This window comes from Entelurus aequoreus, linkage group LG13 (assembly GCF_033978785.1).
Source record: "Entelurus aequoreus isolate RoL-2023_Sb linkage group LG13, RoL_Eaeq_v1.1, whole genome shotgun sequence".
NCBI lineage: Eukaryota > Metazoa > Chordata > Actinopteri > Syngnathiformes > Syngnathidae > Entelurus > Entelurus aequoreus.
Genome location: NC_084743.1, coordinates 50,000,253 through 50,018,049, shown reverse-complemented (window position 1 = coordinate 50,018,049; position 17,797 = coordinate 50,000,253).

Genomic DNA, 17,797 nt, shown 5'->3' with positions numbered 1-17,797 from the left:
AAGTACAAAAACTTGACTATGAAAACAAAGGACATGCACAAAGGCAAAAAACTATGAACAATAACAAAAACTTACTTGGCAATGGCATGAAGAATAAACAATCTCGTGGGTAGCAGTAGCATGGATGAAATGATAGAGGATGTCACCAGGATGAACAACAGAAACAGACAGGCTTAAATAGTGACATGATCAGTGAAAACAGGTGCGTGACTCTAAACGTGAAACAGGTGCGTGACTCTAAACGTGAAACAGGTGCGTGACATGACAGGTGAAAACTAATGGGTTACTATGGTGACAACAAACAAAAGTGCACAAGGAGTGCAAAACAAAACCGAACATGACTAAAACAAAACATAATCACACAGACATGACAGATCCCCCCCCTTACGGACAGATCCCAGATGTCCAAAACAAACAAAACAAGGCAGGATCGAGAGTCATGGGAGGGCGGGAGGGGGACTTGGCGGTGGGTCGCCAGACCACGTGTCCCTGAATCCACCGGGGAAGAATCAGGTGGCGGCGACGCATAGACCGCCGCTGTACCTGACGAGGTGGGTGACCCGGGAAGGGCCACATCCATGGCCGACGAGTAAGTCGGCGTACCTGGCGTGGCGGACGCCCATGGAATGGCCACATCCTTGGCCGACGAGGAGGTGGGGGCGTTGTCGTCGTCGTCGTGGCAGGCGGCGAAGCTTGGTGTGATGGGTCGTGGCGTGGCGAAGCTTGGCGTGGCGGGTCTTGGTCTTGGCGAGCGTCTTGGTCTTGGCGAGGGTCTTGGTCTTGGTCTTGGCGAGGGTCTTGGTCTTGGCGAGGGTCTTGGTCTTGGTCTTGGCGAGGGTCTGCCACGGGCGGAACTTGGCGGCATGGAGCTGCCACGGGCGGCACTTGGCGGCGTGCAGCTGCCACGGGCGGCACTTGGCGGCACTTGGCGGCACTTGGCGGCACTTGGCGGCGTGGAGCTGCCACGGGCGGCACTTGGCGGCGTGGAGCTGCCACGGGCGGCACTTGGCGGCGTGGAGCTGCCACTGGCGGCACTTGGCGGCGTGGAGCTGCCACTGGCGGCACTTGGCGTCGTGAAGCTGCGACTGGCGGCACTTGGCGTCGTGAAGCTGCGACTGGCGGCACTTGGCGTCGTGAAGCTGCGACTGGCGGCACTTGGCGTCGTTAAGCTGCGACTGGCGGCACTTGGCGTCGTGAAGCTGCGACTGGCGGCACTTGGCGGCGTGAAGCAGCTACTGGCGGAGCTTGGCGTGGTGCAGCATGGCATGTTGCTAGCTTTGGAGCTAGCCGTGGTGCAGGTGGAGGTGGCCTAGCTGGGGGTTGCGGTTTAGCAGGCCGAAAGACTGGTGGTGGCGGTCGTGCTGGAGGCTGTGGCTTGGCAGACCGACGAACTGGTGGTGGCGGTCGTGCTTGAGGCTGTGGCATAGCATGACAAAGAGCGACCCCACCTGAACAGTTCCCAGCCCTAGCCCCCCCCTCAAGGAGCGGATCCCAGACGCGCTCCCCGCGGTCTGGAACTGTCTTTTGGGGTGGGTGGAGGGAGGTCAGGAGGGTGGCAGAATCCTCCCCTTTAAATTGTCCACAAAGTCTTTTTTCTTCTACCTGGGTTTTATTGGGTGAAAAAAAAATTGTGACTTGGGCGTGGCTTGAGTCCTGGGGGGCGGGGCATGGAATTTGGGTGGCTTGGATTGACTTGCTCTAATGTCCAAAAGCATGTTCTGATAGTGTTTTATCATGTTTATGGGATTAGAGTCTTTTGCTGGAGGTGAGTGATCAAAAGAAAAAGTATTGAAAAAAAAATCCTGGTCTGTGACGTCATCAGGGCGAAGCTGGGCTGCCTGCTGCCTGCTTCCACCCGAAGGGGGAGGAGCTTGTGGGAGCGGCGTGTCCTGCCGGCTCGCGGAAGTCTTTCCTCGTCCTTGGCGACGCTTCCGGGAATGGAACGACGCGCCGATCGGCACCAGCTTGCCTCCATTCCCCCACATCATCCCCCTGCTCTCCCTGGGGGAAAAGCGCAGCGTCTTGGTCTCCATGGCGCGCAGCACCTCCCAAGAAGCCTCATCCAAACTGTCCAACTTGTCCAACTTACGTGCGAAAAAACATTTATGCTGGTGACATTCTGTCATGACTTGGTCCTGGGGGTTTGTTTTTTCAGAAGGCAACGGAAAGTTGGCGCGGGCAAGACGTGAATTTATATACATGATTTAATATTAACACTCAAAAAAGAATAAACACAAGACGCGCACAATGGCGGAAGTACAAAAACTTGACTATGAAAACAAAGGACATGCACAAAGGCAAAAAACTATGAACAATAACAAAAACTTACTTGGCAATGGCATGAACAATAAACTATAATAAACAATCTCGTGGGTAGCAGTAGCATGGATGAAATGATAGAGGATGTCACCAGGACGAACAACAGAAACAGACAGGCTTAAATAGTGACATGATCAGTGAAAACAGGTGCGTGACTCTAAACGTGAAACAGGTGCGTGACATGACTAATGGGTTACTATGGTGACAACAAACAAAAGTGCACAAGGAGTCCCAAACAAAACCGAACATGACTAAAACAAAACATAATCACACAGACATGACACATAGTTTATGGGCTGTTAGCGTCTCCGCCCTGCAGCGCGTCCCTGGATGTGCGCCACGGCCGTGGGCGTGTCCCGAGGTGCGTTCATCAGGACGGACAGATGAGGGCGCATTGGAATGCGCCCTGGCCGTGACAGTTAGTTTGCTGGCTTTATCGCCATGTTCAGAACTGAGATGTTGAACGTAGCATTTGTCCAGAAGCACGGTCTGTCGTTAGAACATTAAGCTTTGCCTGTAGAGAGAGCGCTTCCTTATAAACTTCTGGATTTGGGGAGGTATCGTACAAGTTGTCTAGCGAGGATATGCCTTGTGTCAGCCTAGTCAATTTATTCTTCCTGAGTTTTTTCTCATAATTTGAATAGGAGATTATCTCCCCCCTAATGTATGCCTTCAGCGCTTCCCAGAGTACAGAGGCCGACACCCCGGGAGTCTTGTTCCAGAGTACAAAGAAATCCATTCGACGCGAGACAAAATTCACAAAGTCCTCATTTTAAAGTAATTGTGTGTCAAGACACACAATTACTTTGTTTTTAAAGACCAAATCCATTAAATTGTAGCATGATCAGGGATAGCCATTGTGTTGTATTTGCATATAGGTATAGATCAGGGGTCAGCAACCCAAAATGTTGAAAGAGCCATATTGGACCAAAAATACAAGAAAAAAATCTGTCCGGAGCGGCAACAAATTAAATGTCTTATAAAAGTTTTATAATGAAGGCAACACATGACGTAAGTGTCTATATTAGCTATATTAGCCTACTATCAAAGGCTGACGCAAATCTTTGTTGACAGAAATGTTGAAATGTAATATTTATTCTACACATTTTTGCAACATTTGAAAACATTAGTAAAATGGAGGCTTCTCTCAGGATGAGATAACTCCTGGGAATGACTGTCTTAGAATGGCTAAAGGTATAAATGTGCGTTTCCAAGTTTGCAAGCTGGGTAAAGTTTGCTGTTGTCTGGAACAACATGGCACACAAACAACTATAAGAAATGCAGGCAATATTACATACATATAATGTGTCATGAGACATGCAAATATAAATTAAATACACAGAGGACATAAGTAAAGGAAACTAAATGAGCTCAAATATACATACAAACAAGGCATAATGATGCAATATGTACATAAAGCCAGCCTAAATAGCATGTTAGCATGGATTAGCTTGCAGTCATGCAGTGACTAAATATGCCTGATTAGCACTCCAACAAGTCAATAACATCAACAAAGCTCACCTTTATGCATTCACGCACAGTATAAAAGGTTTGGTGGACAAAATGAGACAAAGAAGGAGTGGCATAAAACACGTCTTTCTGTGGCAGCATCGGAGAAACTACGATGAGTTCAAGGATCGCTGAAATTAGTAGGACGAAACAGTGCTTGCAAAATACTCTCATCAGTGAGTCATGTTTAATATAAACAGTGGGATTTCTAACAAATAGGAAGGTTTGTGTCATATTTGTTCTAATACAGAAACCATATTAAAACTAGATAAATATTTTTTTCTTCATCTTTTTCCATTTTCACACATCTCTGAAAGAGGTCCAGGGAGCCACTAGGGCGGCGCTAAAGAGCAGCATGCAGCTCTAGAGTCGCGGGCTGCTGACTCGGTATAGATGAAAGTAATTTCTTATTTGGATACTCACTTTGGAATGACAAGTGAGTATTCAATCACTGTCTCGTTAACATCAGGCTACTTGGCTAGGCTTCCGTCAACAACTTGTGATCTGATTGGCTATCACAACTGTCTATCAACTCTATATGTTCTTAAATTAATCCACTAATGGTCCCGGTGAGTATCCAATAACAGGACGCGTAAATGTCACGTTCCACGTGACGCCCACATTGTTGATTCTGAAGGCCTCGGGCAGATTTGGTACAGCATGGCAACATAAGCTAGCCGAATTCTGATTGGATACAAACTAAAACTACAAACAACAGCACTGGAAGGAGCATAATATGACATGAAGAGAATATGAATACTTTTAAATATTACATTAAAAAATAATTGTATCTTTAATTATAATCTTGATTTCTGGTTATGTTAGGCCAACGGAGACGGCCTTGCTGGCCCTGACGGCACACCACTGATAGACACATATATACACAAATGCATTTAGTAGTCGTTCTGACTAAACAAGGAAGAAGTAACCATTGCAACAACAATACTACCTAAGTGAGGTAGAATGCCCTACTGGGCATTGTATCACATCAACAGTGTATAAAAACAGGTTATTTTCTGGCGTATTTGAAAATCAATTAAAACGCATCAGGAATTAAAACATATCTTATGTGGTACTGTCAAAATTAAAATTGCAAAAAACGTATTAAAAGTGAAAAAATAAAATATTTGAACTCACAATTTGTAGCACCCATTCGACGCCGTATAAGCCAGTGGTATCCCTCGTCGTCGGCTTATTCGAGTGGAAATGGCGAACATTTCCCCATTTCATCGCCAGAACAGCTGAGCTAGCTTCCGGGTGTTGTTTAAAGGAAAGGCCAAGTAACACAGTGGTAAAAATGCCCCTGTGCCAACTTGTTTGCAATGTGTTGCTGCCATTAAATTCAAAGTTATTGATTATTTGCAAAAAAAAATTTAGTTTCTCAGTTTGAACACTAAATATCTTGACTTCGCAGTATTTTCAACTGAATATAAGTTGAAAAGGATTTGCAAATCATTGTATTCTGTTTTTATTTACGAATTACACAACGTGCCAACTTCACTGGTTTTGGGTTTTGTATATGTGGAGGGGGGCGTGGCCTGCGGGCCTGCAGCAAAGCGGGGTGTGCCAGGACCGGCCTCGAAGTCAGCGACAGGTGCGTAGATGGCCCAGGTGGGCCTCATTATCTAATCACCTGTCACTCTGTTTAAGCAGCAGCCGGGGATAAGAGGTTGTTGGAACTGGCGTGAGAGCGAGAGTGTGCCTGTCAAAACCACAAAAGACAATTGCTGGAAAGCAACCCAGAGACTTTTATCTGAAAAATAAAACTGTATTGCACCATGAAACGGGCTGGCATGGAAATGCTTGGTGGTCTGGAGGACCCACTGGAAGGCGACTTCCACAGTATATAAAAAAGCCACCGCTAAACAAATCCTAAACCATCAATGCTCAGCAACATTACGGACCACTTTAATGTAAAACACAGTTTTATACTAGATATATAAGTACAGGGTCCCTGCTCCATCCCTCCATTAGTTTAGGGACCTTGGCCTGGAAAATGTAGAAGACCTTTGCAATATAGTGATGCTGCTTGAGTCTGAGAAAATCCATGGCCACGATATGAGTCTTTTTTGTTTATTTTGTAATTTTTATGCTTAAAAATGCTTCATTTGAGACCAAAACATTGTCAAATATGCTCTAAGACAGTGTTTTTCAACCACACTAGTGTGCCGTGAGATACAGTCTGGTGTGCCATGGAAGATTATCTAATTTCACCTATTTGGGTTAAAAATATTTTTTGCAAACCAGCAATTATAGTCTACAAATGATGTGTTGTTGTTGAGTGTCGGTGCTGTCTAGAGCGCGGCAGAGTAACCTTGTAATACTCTTCCATATCAGTAAGTGGCAGCCGGTAGCTAATTGCTTTGTAGTTGTCGGAAACAGCGGGAGGCAGCGTGCAGGTCAAAAGGTATCTAATGCGTAAACCAAAAATAAACAAAAGGTGAGTGCCCCTAAGAAAAGGCATTGAAGCTTAGGGAAGGCTATGCCATACCGTTTTTAGCGGGAGAATCCCGGTATTCAGCGCTTCTCCCGACAACCTCCCGGCAGAGATTTTCTCCCGACAAACTCCCGGTATTCAGCCGGAGCTGGAGGCCACGCCCCCTCCAGGTCAATGCACACCTGAGACTGAGTGGGGACAGCCTGTTCTCACGCAATATAAACAGCTTGCCTAACGAATTCAAACGAATGGAAACAAGAATTTCAGTTCATCCAGGACAGTTCGAAGGGGAAGGTGTATGTTGCCTGTAAATATGTAGAACAGACTTCTCCATTGAAGACGGTGGCCGAAATGATATACTCATTCATGAACGGAGAAGTTAAACAGGACAATACTGCCATCTAATGGTTAGCCACCGGAACACTGAAATTCAAGTATTTCTTTTATGTAAATAAAATAAATAAATATATATATATATATATATATATATATATATATATATATATATATATATATATATATATATATATATATATATATATATATATATATATGTATATACATATATATGAAATATATATGAAATACTACAGTTGGTGAATTCTAGCTGTAAATAACCACGCCCCCAACCACGCCCCCTCAACCCCGACCAAGCCCGCCCCCCCCTCCCTCCCCCCCAGCCCCCCACCCACCCCTAACCACCCCCCCCACCCCTACCCCCCACCTCCCGACATTGGAGGTCTCAAGGTTGGCAAGTATGGGCTATGCAGAACGAAACTAAAGCTGAACTGGCTACAAAGTAAACAAAAACAGACTGCTGGACGACAGCAAAGACTTACTGTGGAGAAAAGACGGCGTCCACAATGTACATCCGAACATGACATGACAATCAAACACTTCCCCACAAAGAAGGATAAAAACAACTGAAATATTCTTGATTGCTAAAACAAAGTAGATGTAGGAAATATCGCTCAAAGGAAAACATAAAACTGCTACAGGAAAATACTAAAAAAAGAGAAAAAGCCACCTATAGGAGCTTAAGACAAGAACTAAAACACTACACACAGGAAAACACTTCAAAACTCAAAATAAGTCACTGCGTGATGTGACAGGTCGTGACAGTACACCTACTTTGAGACAAGAGCTATATTGATGCATGCTTGGTTATGGTTTAAAGTCATATCCAACAATTGCGACAACGACTTTTTATTGTCAACTGAGTTTCGTTTTTTTAATAATTTCTGCTGGTGGTGTGCCTCCGGATTTTTTCAAAGCAAAAAATATGCCTTGGCTCAAAAAAGGATGAAAAACACTGATCTGAGAAATTGTAAAAACATCTCCATGTGGCCGCAATCTGCTTAGATATTTTATTATTAACTTAACCCTTGTGTAATGTTCATATTGTTGTTATTGTTGTATATAAAAGTTATATATATATATAAAAGTTGTGGCACCAAGCCAGGAAGTTGGTCAACTTAGTATATGGCGATATGGCTCTCATAAAATGGAACGCGGCAGACCATGGCAATATCGCTGATGTATATTTCTCGTATCTGAGGATTATTCTGAATGTATCTGCTCAAGAGAGAAATATCCCATCAGTCGTCATCCCAGTGAGGTGAGACATTGTATGTCACTTATCTTCTCATGCTTAAAATGACCGAAATACAGTAAATATTACATGGTATCATTAATGTACACATTACTTAAAACTGCTGTGGAGGTTATTGGATGGTTTTTAGAGTGCTTTATAGTGTTCGGATCTTCCCTTTTTAAGGGCAAAGTCCTCCAAAGTTCTTCTGTTGTAATGGCTTGTCTAAATAAGGCGAGGAGACCAGAATTGAAGATTAACAATTTATTTTACAAAGAGTAAGTACAAACCGTAGCAATTAGGGCGGCGTGGCTCGGTTAGAGAGCGGCCGTGCCAGCAACTTGAGGGTTCCAGGTTCGATCCCCGCTTCGGCCATCCTGGTCAGTGCCGTTGTGTCCTTGGGCAAGACACTTTACCCACCTGCTACCAGTGCCACCCACACTGGTTTAACCCTTATGTATTGTTCATATTGTTGTTACTCAGCCAGCGTTTGTGGGTCTGATGGACCCGTTGCATTTTGTGGCTTTTAATGCCTCACAATCAAACACTTTTATGTTAAAATATTGAACAGATGTTTATTGGGATAAGGTAAACATCTGTTCAGTATTTTAACATAAAAGTGTTTGATTGTGAGGCACTAAAAGCCACAAAATGCAACGGGTCCATCAGACCCACAAACGCTGAGTAACAACAATATGAACGTTGCACGGAAAATTTCTCTGCCAGTTTCTGCATCCCACAGGGATTCTTCTTTTGTGTTTCTGCACCTGCGGTTCCCACACAAGGTTGCAACATTGTTTGTCAAAACTGTCTGCTCTCATTTTCTCCCACATTTGACCCTCTGATGTTCTGTGTACCTACACTCTGTCCTCCTCCTGTCTAGGCCTGTTGTGTGTGTGTGTGTGTGTGTGTGTGTGTGTGTGTGTGTGTGTGTGTGTGTGTGTGTGTGTGTGTGTGTGTGTGTGTGTGTGTGTGTGTGTGTGTGTATGTGTATGTCCGTGTGTGTGTGTGCATGTGTGCGTGTGTGCGTGTGTGTGTGTGTGTGTGTGTGTGTGTGTGTGTGTGTGTGTGTGCGTGCGTGTGGTACACAGAATATATTTCCACATTTCTATTAGGACATCTTATATGTAATAGAAATGTGTATGGGGGGTGTATGGTGTGTGGTCATTAAATGTCTATTCTGATATATGTATCATTTTTCTTTTAATAAAAAATGAAAACGGGTCCCAGAGACCCGAACACCACACATTTTTGCACATAACGTTATAAATCTAAACGATTTTGACACATCTGATTTGATGATGCGAGTTCCAAGAAAGAATATATGAAATAATGGTCAAGATCCCAAACACAAATGTGGATAGAAAATGTTATTTTTAACTTTCCAAAAACCAGGCTTAGCAGATCTAGCTGAACCTACGGGGCTGAGGAAGAACAGTGAGACCGTTCATGTCCGACGTCTGTGTTCTGATGAGTGATATTCTTATTACATAATCTTCATATCGAAGACCATATCGTAGACATCAGCCTAAAAAAGGCCTTATGAAGGATGAAGATTGCACATGCCACAGTAGTGCATTAAACCACTCGTGCAAACGCATGCCTGCCTGTTTAAGCCTGTCCCATGACTTCCATTGCAGACATGATTGGAGTTAAATGGTTGCACGTTCACAGCCCGGCTCATGTGAATGCAATTTCTTCAGAAACGAGAGTGAAGGGGCCGAAGAGGGCCCCCGGCTTCCGGTGGAACACTTTATGTAATAATCGATAATTACACACACAGCAAATATTTAGGAGAGATGCCAAAGCATGAGCCACTGTGGGAACGATCATGGAAAACTGTTCCAAGAAGAGAGTTATAGAGAAAGTTTTAGAAAGTGTTAGGCTTGTAAGACTCGAGTATTGTGTACGGGGTAAATCTGCATTCTTCTCCTCTTGGCCAACATTGCTTCCTCCTGGACTAGGTATACTCTGATGCAATAGAGCAGGGGTCTCCATTCCTCAGAGCTGCATAGAGACATACTAATAGTTATTAGCAAAAAAATAATTGGATACACTGTAATTCCTCGCGTTTTTGCTGCTAATTGGTTCCGAAATGAATTTCCACAAAGTCGGAATCATTAATTATATATCAAATATTTTCATTGTTAGAGCATAAAACAAACTGTGTACAGCCTTCAACAAACATTTTTCAACTTTATGAGAGCCTTCTAGACATGAAATATTACTGTTTATGTTACGCTTCAAACACCTGCCGCCTCTCATTTTGCTATGCGCTCCGCTGAGCCCATGGGCGTTCCTCTCCTGCTGCACTTGCGCCTCCGCTGCAATCATTCTGCAACCAACACACCTGATGCTGATGAGTCTCCTGCCTTCATAAGCCAGCGCGTCCTGCCTTCCAGTGCCAGAACGTAGCTACTTGTACCTGTATAGTAAGCCTTACACGTCTCTAGCTTCCATGCTCATGTGCTTCCTCGCTCTTTGTGTTTCCCCTCCGTTGTGCTCATTGTATCTTGTCCTGTGTCGTCATTCAGCAGCCCTTCGTCATCCCCTGGTTTCAAGCTGTGTGTCTAGTCTCCCTGGATCCCCTCTGGACTCCCTGCTGCCTTCCTGGATCTCGACAACGGACAACGACGCCTCGCTCCAGCCCCTGACCACCTGCCTGTCTCTGGACCTCCGAGCCTGCCTTGCCCTTTCTGGACTTCCGCACCGATCTCAACACGCACTTTATAGGCCTACTGAAACCCACTACTACAGACCACGCAGTCTGATAGTTTATTTATCAATGATGAAATCTTAACATTGCAACACATGCCAATACGGCCGGGTTAGATTACTAAAGTCCAATTTTAAATTTCGCGCAAAATATCCTGCTGAAAACGTCTCGGTATGATGACGCCTGCGCGTGACGTCACGGATTGTAGAGGACATTTTGGGACAGCATTGTGGCCAGCTATTAAGTCGTCTGTTTTCATCGCAAAATTCCACAGTATTCTGGACATCTGTGTTGGTGAATCTTTTGCAATTTGTTCAATGAACAATGGAGACAGCAAAGAAGAAAGCTGTTGGTGGAAAGTGGTGTGTTTCAGCCGGCTGCAGCAACACAAACACAGCCGATGTTTCATTGTTTACATTCCCGAAAGATGACAGTCAAGCTTTACCATTGGCCTGTGGAGAACTGGGACAACAGAGACTCTTACCAGGAGGACTTTGAGTTGGATACGCAGACGCGGTACCGTGAGTACACAGCTGCGGCTTCCAAACATTTGATTGCTTGCTCGTACGTGCGTGCCGCTATGTGCATGTCACGTACGTAACTTTGGGGACATTGGGGAAATATATGTGCTGTATGAACTTTGGGGAGGTGAAGGGTACTTTGGGCTGTGGGATTGAGTGTGTTGTGCGGGTGTTTGATTTGTATTGGTAGGTTATATGGACGGGAGGGGGAGGTGTTTGTTATGTGGGATTAATTTGTGGCATATTAAATATAAGCCTGGTCGTGTTGTGGCTAATAGAGTATATATATGTCTTGTGTTTATTTACTGTTGTAGTCATTCCCAGCTGAATATCAGGTCCCACCCGCCTCTCACAGCATCTTCTCTATCTGAATCGCTTCCACTGCCCTCTAGTCCTTCACTCTCACTTTCCTCATCCACAAATCTTTCATCCTCGCTCAAATTAATGGGGAAATTGTCGCTTTCTCGGTCTCGCTGCTGGTGGCCATGATTGTAAACAATGTGAAGATGTGAGGAGCTCCACAACCTGTGACGTCACGCTACTTCCGGTACAGGCAAGGCTTTTTTATCAGCGACCAAAAGTTGCGAACTTTATCGTCGATGTTCTCTACTAAATCCTTTCAGCAAAAATATGGCAATATCGCGAAATGATCAAGTATGACACATAGAATGGACCTGCTATCCTCGTTTAAATAAGAAAATCGCATTTCAGTCGGCCTTTAAACACCACCCAGGAACACTCCACAAATAATCGGTACACATAGTCACGCCGTATACATTTGGACTAGTCACACAGTTCATTTACATGTTTTAATAAACACGCTGCAAGCAAACGACATCCCTGCCTCCGTGCCGTCTCCTTCTCCCACTGTACCGTGACAGTTTAATCACTTTTACATTCTTTTAATCCAATATAGTCATGCTAACTGAGGTTAAGCCTATCAGTGGCCACGATACTGAACAGTGTGATCTGATTGGGTTAGTCTCCTCTAGCGGCCAAAGCCACTGTAGTGTTGATATTGCTAGTTTATTTAAACATGTGTATGCTTCAAAATGCTTAATTGAGGGCAAACACATTGGAGAATATGCTTAAAAACAACAACAAAAATCTGCAATCTGGCGAGGCACGACATGAATTATGGAAAATCAGCTGTCGGACTGCGAAACAGTTCCCGAACTGGCTAAATAGGGCCTCACCTCCCTAGAGTGCATCCGGCAAGTATTCACAGAGCTTCACTTTTTCCACATTCTGTTATGTCACAGCCTTATTCCAAAATGGAATCCATCCATTTTGTCCTCAAAATTCTACAGACAATACCCCAAAATGACAATTTGAAGAGTTGTTGTTGTTTTTTTTGGCAAATTTGTTGAAAATATATAAGCAAAAAAATAAAAAATCACATATACCTAAGTATTCACAGCCTTTGCTCAATCCTTTGGCAGCAATTACAATCGCAAGTCTTTTTGAATATGATGCCACAAGCCTGGCAGACCTCTTTGCAGCACCTCTCAAGCTCTTAAGCTCCATCAGGTGGAATGGGTAATGTTGATTTTCATCCACGATGTCTGTGTACATTGCTGCATTCATCTTTCCCTCTATCCTGACGAGTCTCAATCAATCAATAAATTAATCAAAGTTTATGTATATAGCCCTTAATCACAAGTGTCTCAAAGGCTGCACAAGCCACAACGACATCCTCGGCTCAGATCCCACATCAGGGCAAGAAAAAACTCAACACAATTGGATACAACACAACACAACCAGGCTTATATTTAATATGCCACAAATTAATCCCGCATAAAAACACCTAGGTGTTTGTTATACTAGCTCCTAGCTCCCGTCCATATAACCCGCCAATACAATTCAAACACCTGCACAACACACACAGTCACTCAGCCCAAAGGACCGTTCACCTAATCCAAGGTTCATAAAGCTTATATATTTACCCAAAGTTACGTACGTGACACGCACATACGGGCAAGCGATCAAATGTTTGGAAGCGCAGCTGTGTACTCACGGTACCGCGTCTGCGTCTGTGTATCCAAATCAAAGTAATCCTGGTAAGAGTCTGTGTTGTCCCAGTTCTCTACAGGCGTCTGTGTATCGAAGTCAAAGTCCTCCTGGTAAGAGTCTCTGTTGTCCGAGTTCTTCGATCTTGACTGCATCTTTCGGGAATGTAAACAAAGAAACACCGGCTGTGTTGTGTTGCTGACTTCCCTCGCAAAATACTCCGCTTCGCACCGACAACTTTCTTCTTTGCTTGCTCAGCTTCTTTCTCCATAATGCAATGAACAAATTGCAACAGATTCACCAACACAGATGTCCAGAATACTGTGGAATATTGAGATGAAAACAGAGCTATTTTGTATTGGCTTCAATGGGGGATCCATACCTCTGTTTCACTGGCTACGTCACGCGCATACGTCATCATCCAAAGGAGTTTTCAACCGGAAGTTTAGCGGGAAATTTAAAATTGCACTTTATAAGTTAACCCGGCCGTATTGGCATGTGTTGCAATGTTAAGATTTCATCATTGATATATAAACTATCAGACTGCGTGGTCGGTAGTAGTGGGTTTCAGTAGGCCTTTAAAGGCTAGCGTATACAAAATGAGTTTTAAGATGGGACTTAAATGATTCTACTGAGGTAGCGTCTCTAACTGTTACCGGGAGGGCATTCCAGAGTACTGGAGCCCGAATAAAAAACGCTCTTTAGCCTGCAGACTTTTGTTGGTCTCCTAGTTCCTGCCGCTAAAAAACATCCCCACAGCATGATGCTGCCACCGCCAAACTTCACTGTAGCACCAGTTAATTTCAATTAATTTCACTGTGTTACGTACAGCGGGGGAAGAAGACGACACAACGGCAGGAATCAGTTCAATAGGTTTATTGAAACTGATGATATGCTGGGGTGTGTATGCTACTGTAAGTGAATGGTGCAAGACGATGTGTAGTATAAGCAATGTGAATGTTACCAGCGGGTGTTGTAAGTGCGTGTTGGATGAATCCTTCAGAAGTCCAGAGGGGCAAGGCAATAAGACAGTCCGTGGGTAAACGAGAGGTGGGTGGCTGGAGAGAGGCAACGGGGTCCATGTCCAAGCGAGGGTCAAGGGTCGAGGGAAGCAGTCCAAAGTCCGGAGGGGAGTGAAGGTGCACAACTCGATCACAGGATACAGAGGCATCACTGCAGGGAACACAGAGGACATAAGACACGGGCAGAGGGAAGTCACAGAGAGAGCAGGTACAAGGACGGAAGCCAGAGACGGTATGCTTTCTATGGGGAGTGAACTACGTTCCGGCACTGAATCTTCGGCCTCATCAGACCCAGGTGCGCAGATTGATGATTGCCTGCAGCTGTGCAGGCGCGTGGCCGCGATGCGGGGAGAGCAAGCAAAGGCGTGTCTCGGTACTAGCTGCGCTTGCTGCAGATGGCATGAGGGATTGTGCATGCGCCGTGACACAATGGGCAACATTGATTTGAGATACAAGGGTTTTGAGTCTTAGAACAAATTAAGCTCAAAAGTTGCGGTACTGCTGTACTGAATTAACAGAATGCTAAAGGAACAATATATTCCTTGGTCCATTTTCACCAAAATAAAACTGTAAAAATGTGCGATAACTGCAATAAATCCTTATAAAGAAGCAGCATGAAATAAAAAAACAAAACACGCATAGTGGGGTCAGTTTGCACAAACATTTATCTTGAGTATTTCAGCGATGTGTCGGCCAGCAGCAGCTGAGACTAAAAGGGACTAAAGTAAAAATAAGTGAGCCATTGTATAAATTGCTAAGTGCAACAGCAGACAGTCCGCGGCGTGCTCCTGAGAGAGTGACACTGATTAGTGGATGCCTGTTGCACTCTGAAACTGTCAGCAGTTGTCTGGAGACGCTCTCAGCATCGTGCCAGGGTTTCATTACAAATTCACATCAGTCCATAACTGTCCATCCATAACAATAACCCAGTAGGAATACTTCAAGCCAAAAATACTGTGATTGGCCACAGCTTGTGGTATTTTTTAAATTGTTTATTTTGCTACAAACCCCTAAAACACAGGGGCTGGAATAACTATACTGTTGATGTTTTGATCACTTTATGTCAGGGTTTATGTCATCGTTAGCTGTGATTTTAAAGGGGGGTGAATGGACCAATGGGTGTGGTAATAAGTCAATTGGACATGCTTAACTAGTGTTATTGAACACCACGTGATTACACTTGCACAATTGATCATATACCAAAAGGAAGAGAAATACTTAAACCCCTTCTTGAAATATTTATTTAAATTATATTTGATTTGATATTGATCAGCAGATTAAATCATACAATAAGAAAACACATTTTTAAAATAATATTCAAATAAATATTTTAGGGTGTGATGATGTTGTGTATAATATTAATTTCGGTGAAATAAAAGTAATAATTATAAGCTGTAAAGTTGAAATTGTGAAATAAAAATCGAAATTATGAGATACAAAGTGGCAATGATCAAATAAGAGTCGAAATTTTGAGACAAAAAGTCAAAATCATGAGATAGAAAGTCATAATTTTGAGGTTGAATGTCAAAATTAGAACTAAGAAAGTTTAATTTATGAAATAAAAAGTCGAAATTATGATGTCTTGGAGGGGAGGGGAGCAGGTGGTAGAGGTGAACGGCACCATGTCCCCCCCCCCCTCTCGGTGAGCTGTGGAGTCCCCCAAGGCAGTATATTGGGACCTTTACTGTTCCTAATATACATAAACGACATGTCATCGGCATGCGACTGTGAATTGTTTTTGTTTGCGGATGACTCTGCCCTGCTGGTATCCGGCAAGGACAAGTCACAGGTGGAGAAAATCCTCAGTGCTGAGCTCTGTAGAACTTGCACCTGGCTCGCTGACAACAAGCTATCCATACACTTGGGTAAAACAGAATCCATCCTGTTTGGGTCCCACATCAACCTCAAGAAAGTCAATGACTTCACCATAAAAGTGGGTGACATTGTTATCACCAGGAAAGATGAGGTCACCTACCTAGGTTCCATTCTAGAGGCTAACATTTCCTGTGATAAAATGGCAACCAAGGTAATCAAAAAGGTTAACCAACGAACGAGATGTCTCTACAGAATCTCCTCTCTGGTCAACAAAAGCACCTTGAGGATTCTGGCGGGAACTCTTGTTCAACCCTTTTTCGATTACGCATGCACCTCCTGGTACCCTAGCACCTCCAAAACCCTCAAATCTAAACTCCAAACATCTCAGAACAAGCTAGTCAGGTTACTGCTAGACCTCCACCCCAGATCCCACCTCACTCCTACCCACTTCTCTAAAGTGGGCTGGCTCAAGGTGGAGGACAGAGTTAAACAACTTGCACTGAGCCTAGTCTATAAAATCCGCTACACCTCCCTGATACCTAAGTACATGTCAAACTACTTCCTTAACGTAAATGACCGCCATAACCACAACACCAGGGGGAGCTCCACTAACCACGTTAAACCCAGATTCCGAACTAACAAAGGTCTTAACTCATTCTCTTTCTATGCCACATCAATGTGGAATGCGCTCCCAACTGTCAGGGCTTGGTAAAAGGATTGGACTCAGATGCAGAGTAGGGAACTTGACAGGCTTTTATTTTGGCAGCTTCCTTTCACCTCCAAAGTCAAGGAATACAATACTATAATTAACCAAAAAACTACTCGATGAAAAAGGTTCCAAAAAATAGGAACAACTGAAAATCACTCCGAACGGAGGAAAACACAAAACCAAAGACGAACTAATAATTGGCGCAGTAAATGCTATAAAATGTATAAACAAAAAAACGCTCCAACGGGAGGAATAAACAACAGCTATGAACAATTCTACACTATCTTATTTAATAAAGTTTAACAAAAATAGTCACTCAAAAATTGAGGAATTTAACTAATAACTTACCACTTCGGCTGAATAAAGTCAATAACAAAAAATCACTCTGCTGAGGAGGAAAAAGGAAAACTCAAAATAGCCACGAAGGGATTCAAGAACATGGAACATACTTGGACGTAGACGCTGGAAAGTACGAATGAACGGAACAATCTGGCACAGAACAAAGGAAGGAGTGGGCTTATAAGACACATGAGAGTAATAGGGAACAGGTGGAAACAATCAGGGAACAGGGATGACGTCAGACTGATGACACAAAAGGAAGGGCAAGTGACCTGAAACGAGAGGAGAGTTACTTTTCAAAATAAAACATGAAAATCACAAGACAGAAAAAAACCAAGACAAGACATCCCTCACCGCGGTGTGACAGTACCCCTCCCTCTAGGGCCGACTCCTGACGGCCCAGATTGTCCAGGATGGTCTCTATGAAAGTCCTAAATGAGGGTGGAGTCCATGATATGCCGAGAAGGCACCCACTGTCTCTCCTCCGGTCCGTACCCTTCCCAGTCCACTAGGTACTGTCTGCCCCGGCCCCGGCTACGAACTGCCAATAACTTCTTCACCTTGTAGACAGGGCCGCCTTCGATCATCTCGGGTGGTCGAGGGGACGTGGTGGCCGGAACCAGCGGGCTTTCTTTGACTGGCTTCACTTTACTGACGTGGAAGGTTGGGTGTACACGCAGGGACCGAGGCAGACGGAGTCGTACTGCTGAGGGTCCGATGACTCTGGTGATGGAGTACGGACCTACGAACCGTGGTGCCAACTTCTTGGAAGGAACTTTGAGCCGCATGTCCTTGGCTGAGAGCCATAC